Source organism: Neomonachus schauinslandi, chromosome 15 (genome assembly GCF_002201575.2).
Source record: "Neomonachus schauinslandi chromosome 15, ASM220157v2, whole genome shotgun sequence".
In the NCBI taxonomy this organism is placed as follows: Eukaryota; Metazoa; Chordata; class Mammalia; order Carnivora; family Phocidae; genus Neomonachus; species Neomonachus schauinslandi.
Genome location: NC_058417.1, coordinates 6,890,326 through 6,898,240, shown reverse-complemented (window position 1 = coordinate 6,898,240; position 7,915 = coordinate 6,890,326).

The following is a 7,915-nucleotide window of genomic DNA, read 5'->3' as shown; positions in this document are numbered from 1 at the left end:
CACAATTCCGTCTATCACATGGGGTATATATGAAGCCGAAACATTTATCAAGGCAAATGGGTGGGGAAGGGGACCATCTGGTCTTCAGTCATCAGGCCGTAGGGATCTAAGATGCTAATCATCTTGGTCAGAAAGACCCTGGGTCCCCTCGGCCCGGATGCCCCGGGGCGGCCAGACCTCCCTGAGTCTTACAGCCTTCAGGGGACATTAAAGGTACCTCACTAGCTGTTTGAAGTGAGAGAGGGGAGACCCAAAAGAAGAAGAAAAAAATCTCGAAATCATGTGCTTCGCTCTGTTCCAAGTGTATAAAAATGACATAGATTGTTGATGGACAGAGGGACGGACAGACGATAGATACGTGATGAAGCATGCATAGCAAATGTTAACGGTGGGATCTGAGTACCATAGGTTGGAAATTTCAGTATAAACTGGTGAGGGCAAAATACTATGGTTCACATCTGCCAGCCTCCCAACAGTTTAGAAGCCTCTTGGTGGATGGTGCCTTCTTCCTGGAAACAGTGCTTAGCACTTCAGGGCACTAAAAACAAGCCCTAAAAACAGGCTGTGGTCTCGGTGCGCCCTCTAGTGGCCATGGCGGGCGTCGCAGGCCCGGGGACCGTTTTGCTGTGACCAGGTCCCCCCACTCTGACCCCGACACCTGTAGGCAGAGCTGCCGGGCGGGCAGATTGTAGGAGCCACCCAGACAATGTTTCACTGAGGATGTGGGCTGGATCTCGAAGGTGTGCTGATGATCAGAAGACTTAACTGCTCCTGCCTAGACCTAGCTGAGTGCACCTGCTAGGTCAGGGGAAGGGCTAGTCTCCCCCCACCTGAGAAGAATATTCCTATAAAGCGGAGAAAGAGAGGGGCCTTACAGCCTCTCACTCTGCCTCTAGGTGAGAGTCTGAATCGTCTCATTTCAGACTCTGGTTCAGATTTTGCAGCTGGGCTCGTCCAGAGAGAGGGCCCCCAAAGTTCTCCTTTGCAATGTGCAGGGCAGCAGATAAAGGGGGGGCTGGGGGGCGCCCCAGGTACAAGGGGGCTGGGAGGAGGAGGGGGTAGAGTGAGCTGTTAGGGGCTGAACTGTGCCACTCGAAATTCAGAGGTTGCAACCCTAATCCCCAGGATTTCAAAATGGGGCTGTTTTTGGAGACAGGATCTTTAAAGATGTGATTATATTAAAATGAGGACATTATGGTAGGCCCTAATCCAATATAGCCGGTGTCCTTATAAGAAGAACAAATTTGGACACGCAGAGAGCCACCTGAGACACACAGAGGAAAAGCTATGTGAAGGCACAGAAAGAGGACGCCCCAGGAGAAACCGACCCTGACGACCTCGACCTTGGATGTCCAGCCTCCAGAACGGTGAGAAAATTAATTTCTGTCGTCTAAGCCCCCCAGTCTGTGGTATTATGTTATGGTAGCCGGAGCAAAGGGACACCAGGCAGACCCTCTATGCTATCAGCGGACACCTACTGAGCCCCTCCACCTGCACCCCAAGTCCTGGGCACGGTGCTTGACAATGAAGATCGAAAATGGACAAAGTGTAGGAGGCATGAACTGTGGCCGAGCGTAGCCTCTCGGAGCCTGGGACAGGTTGAGCCCATTTTTCTTTTCTTTTTTTTTTTTTTTTGAGACTTCTGGTATATTAAAATATACACCAGAGTCTTTTTTTTTTTTTTTAAGATTTTATTTATTTATTTGACAGAGACACAGCGAGAGAGGGAACACAAGCAGGGGGAGTGGGAGAGGGAGAAGCAGGCTTCCCGCTGAGCAGGGAGCCCAATGCGGGGCTCGATCCCAGGACTCTGGGATCGTGACCTGAGCCGAAGGCAGATGCTTAACTGACTGAGCCACCCAGTCACCCAAAATATACACCCGAGTCTTAAAAACTGTAGTATTCTTTCATTTGAAATCGAAGTGTAATTAACATACTGTGTTATATTAACTCCAGGTGTACAATATAGTGATTCAACAATTCTATACATTTCTCAGTGCTCATGCTAAGTCTGCTCTCAATCCCCTTTATTTCACCCATGCCCTTTCCCCCACCCCCACCCCCACCCCCACTTTCCTCCCTTCTGGCAAAAACAGTGGTATTCTTGAAAACACAGAGGTACCTTTAACACACACAATGATGCAACGGAAGGTTGCTATGCCCAAGAAAACGACGAGATTTATTTTAAAAATTAGTCTACAGGATAGACAAGGGGTCAGCAAACAGCTTCTGTAAAGGGCCACGTAGTCACAGGTCCTCCACGCTCTGTGGCAGCGACCAAGCGACCACACATAAATAAAGGGCGTGGGTATGTTCCAATAAAACTTTATTTACAAACAAAGATGGTGGGCTGGATTTGCCCCCAGGCCGTTTCTTGCTGACCTTGGGGGGGTACAGACACCTAGATCCAGGAAGGGCACCCGAGTTTAAAGTTGTATGAAAAGCACTTCCATTCAATCCTGCTCATGGATTGACTGTGTAACCTCAGGGAGAAATACTATCAAGGTTTAAATCTGAGTCCCTCCCTGAACGAGGAGTCAAGGCCAAAACATCTGAATCCTATCTCTAGGCGCTGATAAGCCGGCCTGCTGGTGAGGCCTTGCAGGCTTTGAAGTCAGGCAGGTGTGTAGACAATAAGCAGGTTATTGAGCTTCTGAGCGTGTTTCCCTTCTGTGAAAGGCGGTAAGAATTACATGCTAGCAGATTTGTGAGTAGTAGTAAATGAACTAATGCATACAGAGGGTTAGATCAATAAGCAAAGCCTGCAGAGGGCTCCTCCTGCCTGCAAAGGGAGGGGGGCAGTGTGACAGCCCCGGAGAATATAGCTGGGGAGGCTAAGCTAAGAAATTCCTGCTTGAACTATTTCAAAGTTCTTTGTAACTAAGAATACGTAGTTTTGAGAACCTGCTGAGGAACTTGAGGGCAATTGAATTTGTCTTTGGAAGACTATATGATTTGTTTCAAAGTAACGTTTGCTTAAAAAAAGATCTTGAGTTGTCAGGTTTCTGGGGGGGTCTAAAGCAGGAACACCTGAGTTAGACCCAGGGAAGACAGCATCCTTGCCTACATTCCCCTAGAACATTTTCCTCTGTCCTGGGGCCACACCCCCATCCCAGCCCCCAAGACACCAGCTTTCTGAGCTTCTGGGTGGCAAGACTATGTTGGTCCTATTCGTTATCTGTACACCGACGTCTTAGCAGAGGATCTAGAACATAGTATAAGGTCCACGTGTTGATTGAATAAACACAGGAATGAATGTATGTATGGGGAACTTCAGTGGGTGCTTCAGGCCCCAAGAGTAGGTGTCCCCTGGTCTGCTCAGGAGAGCCTAGGGAGCCCAGGATTTGCATCAGCGTTGTGGATGCAGAAATTAAGATCTGGGAGGTACACTGAGATGGCTGGGGTGAGGGGACGGACTCACGGCACCCATACCTGCAAGTGTAGACACCGGAGAGCCAAGTAGTAAATTCCACATTTGTATTTGTACGTCTATGGGAACACCCGTAAACCAGGGTTCACCAGCCACCTTATTTGGCCTGATGGCCCCATCTTCACGGAAACTCACAGGGTCATCAGAGGGTTCTGGGGAAGCATGGACTCTTTCCTTCCAGGTGTCTCTCTGCAATGTCTTTGATCTTCCACGACAAGGGGTGAAATGTATTGCCCCTCCCCTTGAATCTGGGCGGGTCTGATTGTGACTTGCTTTGACCCCTGAGCCTGGTCCTTCGGGAGCACCGGCGTTTCACGTTTACCTTCTTGGGAAGTTCAGCCTGACTACCCGATGAGAAGGATTTGGGTGGAGGGTGAGTCCATGTGGAGGTGTACCCCAAACCATAGCCAGCACCAAGGCCCCAGACCCGGGAGTGATGCGAGGCAGGATCCTCCACCCACCAAGCTACCCTAGCAGCCACCGCAAGGGACAGAGAGGATGGGCCATCCTCAGTGAGCAAAACTGTGAGCGTTAAGATGATTGGAAATGGTTTTCAAGCCTCTTGACTTTTGGGGTCGTTTGTATACACAGCAATGGACAACGTTAAGAGACTCAATGCGAGAGGAAGTAATTGGGTTGTATAAAATGCTGGTATCGCTGAATCTGTAAAGCCCCCTGCCTCTGTGTCCACTTTCCCTGTGGCTCTGCTGTCAGGCTCCCTCTACTCCAAGTCTGGAGACACTCTTCTGTCTCTGACTCCTCCTTCTGGAAGCACCGGTCAGACCATCCCATCTGAGAACACATTTGTTGCTGTCTGGATCGAATGTGGGGCCCTGTTCAATTACAAGAGCACAGATGCATTGAAGCTACTGCGTTCTTCCTAATTTCCTAGTGTTATTTGCCTTCCATAATCCAGGCCCTATCACTAGGAGCTGATGATAAAGCAGAGAACCAAACTGACAAAGCCCTGTACTCAATGGGATTTACATTCCAGGATAAATTCAGATCGGGGAAGTCTGGGCTTTTGTCTTTTTATTTTAGGCATAAAAATAGGACCCGGAGCATCATTGCAGAAAAGCATACCATGCCCTGGAAACAACCTGATAACCACTAACTTGCCCTACCTTCTTCACCCATCTTTGGAATTTTATACAAATAGATGACCAACAGTGATTCTTCCTTTATTTTTTAAGCAGTTTGGGATCACCTGACAGACGGGAGCCTAGAGAACCAGTTAAATAAAACCACAATTTATTTTTGTGTGTGGAATTTAATAGTTTTTAAAAAGATCTAAAGTATTCATCAAGGGGCGCCTGGGTGGTGTGGTTGGTTAAGCGTCCACTCTTGATTTCTGTTCAGGTCATGATTTCAGGGTCATGAGATCGAGCCCCGTATCAGGCTCCGTGCTCAGCGGGGAGTCCTCTGGAAGATTCTCCCTCTCCCCCTGCCCCTCCCCCCAACTCGCATGCTCTCTCACTCTAAATCTTAAAAATAAAAAAAGTATTCATCATGGGGAAAAAAATCAGTACGTTTGTTATTGCACTTTCTAACTTTAAAAAAAAGTTTAGTAATTTACTTTGTCCCCCACTTCCCCCAGTTTTGAGATGTAATTGACCTATAATATTGTGTAAGTTTAAGCTGCCCAAGATGATAAGTCTGTATTGCAAAATGATTACCATCATGTAAATAACATCCATCACCTCACAGTTATTTGTGTGTGTGGTGGTCAGAACTTTTAAGATCTATACTCTCGTAGCAACTTTCAAGCATATAGTATTGTTAATTATAATCACCACGCTGCACACTAGATCCCCAGAACTTATAATGGAGTTTCGTACCCTTTGACCACCTTCACCCTCCACCACCCCCCACCCCCAGAGTAACCACCAACCTCCTCTCTGTTTCTAGTGATGTGGTTTCGGAATATAGGTGAGGTCCAGAGCCGATAACCTGCTGGAGACGCCTTTGGTGCAAAAACGGTGGTTTATTAAAGCACAGGGACAGGGCCCGTGGACAGCTCCTGGGAGCTTGAGGCCTGGTGATTATATACTTGGGAGTTGGGGGAAGTAAGGAAAAGGGAGGTTTCAAAAGAACTTTCATATGCTAAAGAGGACCGACCTACAAGATACCAACAAGATACCAGAGACCTTGCCATTGTCAAGTTAAGGTTGTTTTCCCCTCTAGCAAGGTATTAACATTAAGATAGTTGGGAGATCCCAGGAAGAATGTCACACAGGTCCTACCCGTGGGTGGGGAGGAGGTTGCAGGGTGTCTTTGTCCTCAGCTTGCCTTCTCCCTCATCACTAGGAGTTCAGTTCTTTTTAAATTCCATCTATAACTGCGATCATACAGTCTGTCTTTCTCTGACTTCTTGCACTTAGCATAATGCCCTCAAGTTCCATCCAAGATGTTGCAAACCCTTGTTTGCTGACTAATATTGCTTTATATATATTCAATAATTATAATTGATACATGTTACATACTATTGCATAAATCTTTTTTTTTTTAAAGATTTTATTTATTTATTCATGAGAGACAGAGAGAGAGAGGCAGAGGGAGAAGCAGGCTCCCAAGGAGCAGAGAGCCCAATGCGGGGCTCGATCCCAGGACCCTGGGATCATGACCTGAGCCGAAGGCAGACGCTTAACCATCTGAGCCACCCAGGCGCCCTGCATAAATCTTTTATACAAACATTATGCATATTGTACAATTATAGTTACAAGTCTATATATTTATACAGGGATATACATACGTATCTCACATTTTGTTTATCCATTCACCCATCAATGGACACTCAAGTTCTTTCCATGTTCTGGTTGCTGTGAATAATGCTGCAGTGAACATGGGGTGCATATGTCTCTTCAAGACAGTGAATGCATGTCCTTTGGATATACGCCCAGAAGTGGGGAATTGCTGGATCCTATGGTTCTATTTTTAATTTTTTTTTTTAAGGAAGCTCCCTATCGTTTTCCCTAGAGGCTGCACCAGGTTACACTCCCACCAACCGAGCACAAGGCTCCCTTTTCTCTATATCCTTGTCAACACTTCTTTCGTCTTTTTGATAAAACCGTTCTAACAGGTGTGAGGTGGTAGCTTGTGGTTTCCATCTGCGTTTTCCTGATTAGTGATGTTTAGCACCTTTTCACGCCACTTGTTGGCCATTTGTGGGTTTCCCCTCAGAAGAAAAAGGCGTATTCCTTTGCCCATCTCTAAATTGGATTTTTTTTTTTTTTTTTTTGCTATCCAGTTGCAGTTCCTTATGGATTTTGTGTATTAACCCTTTAACAGACACGATTTGAAAATCTTTTTGCTCATTCTGTAGGTTGCCTTTTCGTTTTGCGGATCAGGTATTGTTTTTATTTAAAGATTTTATTTATTTGACCCAGAGAGCATGAGCAGGGGAAGTAGCAGGCAGAGGGAGAGGCAGGCTTCCGGCTGAGCAGGGAACCCCAATGCGGGGCTCCAGCCCAGACACCCCAGGATCACGATTTGAGCCAAAGACAGACGCTCAACCAACTAAGCCAACCCTGTTGTTTTTGTTTTGAATACTTGTGGGGATGGCAGTGCCACAGCCCTCTCTCTGCTTAAGCCCCCCCCCCCCCCAGGCGCCAGTAGCCGAGGGCTATTCCCCGGCCCCCCCCCAGCAAGGTTCCTCCAAGGACAGAAGCTGCATTTTTTTTTTTTTTAAGATTTTATTTATTTATTTGACAGAGAGATAGCGAGACCAGGAACACAAGCAGGGGGAGTGGGAGAGCGAGAAGCAGGCTTCCCGCTGAGCAGGGAGCCCGATGTGGGACTCGATCCCAGGACTCTGGGATCATGACCTGAGCCGAAGGCAGACGCTTAACGACTGAGCCACCCAGGCGCTCCAGAAGCTGCATTTTCATAGTTGTGCGCTGCTAGCCTTCCACGAGCCAGTGTCATATTTGGGTGCAGCTTCCAGGTAAACCCAACCCCCTGAGTCAGGGTGCTCCTTGTATCTCTAGAGGCTTTTTAACTGAAATCTCGCTCAGGCAGAAATCCTCATCAGCTACGCGAGGGGACAGTAAGTCCTCTAATGCTCTTCAAACGGCTTGTCCTGGGACCTCAACCCAGCCATGCCCCGTCAGCATCTCTCCAGCCACGGCAGGTCGTTTCAAATCATTTTACGTGGCTTGAAGCCTGTTCCTTCCCTTTCATTTTTGCCACCCTTTACCGAGCGCCTCATTCCTACCACTGCCCCTGGAAGCGCTTTCAAGATGTTACCAGGTGCTTTAGTCATAAAGACCTTAAAGCAGAGTTACTGTTACTCCCGCCCACTTTACAGATAAGGAAACTGAGGCTCACAGGTCAAGATCACCCGATTAATAAACGAACCAAGGCTCTCTTGCTCCAGAGCTTGTTCTCTTTTTTTATTTATTTTTTAAGATTTTATTTATTTATTTGAGAGAGAGAGAATGAGAGAGAGCACATGAGAGGGGGGAGGGTCAGAGGGAGAAGCAGACT